Here is a 2,835-nt window from a genome sequence, read left to right on the forward strand (position 1 = left end):
ACGAGCAGTGTCAACTCGATCGATAAGATGCTCTTGCAGGTATGTTTTCGGATTTTGCCGTGCAGGTACCGCATTTCTTCTTCAAGGTAGCACATGTTCATATGGTTGAAAAGAGGAAACACAGTTTACAGCATATCGCTAGTTATCACATGAGATGTCAAAGCAACTCATTTGGTTTGTCAGGCCAATCGCGTCTGTGTCGTCTAGTTGGAAACATCCTGTAGAAATTCCAATTTATGTCGCTGGTGTAGCAATGGTCATTGTCGTCAGTGTGTCAGCAATAATTAAGGTTTTATCAACCAATGACACCAGTGGCATTATCTTAAGTGCTACATCAAGGTTCATTGTTGTTGGAACAACAGTAATCTGGGCGGTTTTTGCGGCATGTCAATAACAATGCTACAAAAATAATTCTTATTCTTTGTTTATTCTTTTACATCTGAGCCCACAACCTGGATAAAAGCTACGGCTGAAATCATGCCATCTGCTTTTCTTCTGGGGATTTGGAGGCACAGTTACAGTCTTACCATTGGTAAAACAAAAAAAATATCACTGTAACACATGGTGAGTATTCTACGGGCTGATTTCAGGGTGATTAATCTCAATGGGCCCCATGCAAGAATCATTTGTACAGTATGAAATGATTTGTTTTCTAATTCTGTATCTATTTGCAAGGTACATGCAAAATACAAACGGTTCAGACCTGTCATACCAGTCATGGCTAACTGTAATATTTTCCCATAAATCTCCTGTCATTTCGCAATGACCAACCTCCCGTTTAAATCCTCAGCTGCTTTGCTGTTGGTGGTTTTTGATGTTTTTTTTAGCATCTTACTTCATGTCAACCCAAATCTCCCTTCTGTTCATTTTTGCTCTGGTGATGCGACATCGGCTTAGTCTTGGGTCCATTATATAATGATAAAATAGTTGAAGAACACCATCCAACTACGAATGGAGGAATCTCAGTTTGTCCTGTTTTATTTTCTTAACCACCACTCATTTGAGTGAGTTTAACCTAACTTACCAACAGTTATGTTACTTGAAATGAAGAAAAGATGAACAGTTAATCGCCATAATTATATAACTGCCAGATAATTGTTAATTTCCACCAGCACAACTTGTATCCCCAAGGCGTGATTGTGATTGTGCTAATGATAAAAGACATGCACCTCCTCGTGTACAATTTTAAAATGTTCTTGCATGAGCCCCATTATTTTTAAATTTTGTTGTTGGCTTTGGGTGGTGCTTTTGCAGCACTTGGGCTCTTGACCTCGGTATTTCTAAAATCCTGGCTACAGCCCTGCCTAAAAGACATAAAAAATGTATCTAACATGGTTGCAAAAACTATATAGTGGGACACCAAGTCACAGTATCTTCTTATGACTAATACACCGGCAACATGTTGAAGTGATTTCAGGACTCTTGAAGGATTTTTGACTTCATTTTTTGGGGGTTATTCTCTGTGTTTCTGTCCCACTTCTGACTACTGCAAGCAGCAAAGAGGCATATTAGTGACATCACCTTAAGACAATGCAGCACTTGGGGCTTCCCTCTGAGAGAAGGCCGACTCATACAGCCATATTCACACAGTCTTAAGACATTTGTAGAGTAAACTGATCACTGTATGCTGGAACCATAAACTGGAGTAAACTGCACACTGGAAAAAGGGTATTACAAAGTAGAGAACCTAGACTTCTAAGTCTGACTTGGACAGCTGCGATTCAGTTCAGCAATTTTAATTTGTACTACATACTGCAGGGGGAAATACTACAGTAAAGGGGCTTGTTTTGAGGCTGTGCTGATGCAGGGGAAGCATTTTTTTTCTTTTTTTGTGTCAAAAAATCGCACACAATCATTTTGATTCATGGTGCTCTGCTTTTTCTGTGGAATATCCAGCAAAGATATCAATTTTATTTCCATCCTGTCTATTCCCACCAAATCTGTAGTGAGGAGTCTTTATAAACACAATGGATTTGCACATACTCCGATGCTCTTCCAGCACGAGGAACATTGAAACCAAGGGTAGAAATACTATACTCGAATGCATTAGAGTCAGATGAGGTTTTGTTGTCGGCTGTTTTCGTCAGCAATAATGTTATTTACATTGTTCAGTATGTACAGTAGAGAATCTCCCAGAGATGTTAGGTTCTGTAAAGCTGCAATGGGGTACTCCTTTAAATTCCTCATATTGGAAAGTCCTTAGATGAAGAGCCATACAAGTCCCGTTTGAAGTGTTTTGAATGTTTAATAATGGACTTGCTGCTGTATTGCCAGTCTTGACTCTATCACTGTATGAGGAGTATCAATAATCTGCTTTCTGAAGCTATAAATGTACACAACACACAAAATCAAAGTCATTAAATAGCAAGATTTGAAATAAATCATTGTAAAGTGACGGACATAGATGGGCATTATGGTTCTTCATCATAAGGATTGAATTTCTCACACAAATCAAGACTTTAAATAGAGTAAATCTTTTTTTCATTTTTTTTTCATCATAAAGGTATTCATTGAGAAAGTTGAGTGTTAAATGCACTGTACAACCTTGTATAATTTATTTTTTTTCAAAATATAGTTTATCCCAGTGTGTTTTGTTGGGTTTTTTTTTTATCTTACAGAATCCTGTACACTTGGTGTCTGCATTGAGATTGGGTGATATCCTGATCATTGGAGAGAAGAGAAGAAGATAATAGAAGGAGAAAAGATAGGAGAGGAAAACAAAGAGATGGATGAAGAAGAGAAGAGAAGAGAAGAGAAGAGAAGAGAAGAGAAGAGAAGAGAAGAGAAGAGAAGGGAAGGGAAGAGAAGAGAAGTTGTCCAGTGCCGTCAATGCCC

The sequence above is a fragment of the Trachurus trachurus genome, assembly GCF_905171665.1.
Source record: "Trachurus trachurus genome assembly, chromosome: 7".
Classification (NCBI taxonomy): domain Eukaryota; kingdom Metazoa; phylum Chordata; class Actinopteri; order Carangiformes; family Carangidae; genus Trachurus; species Trachurus trachurus.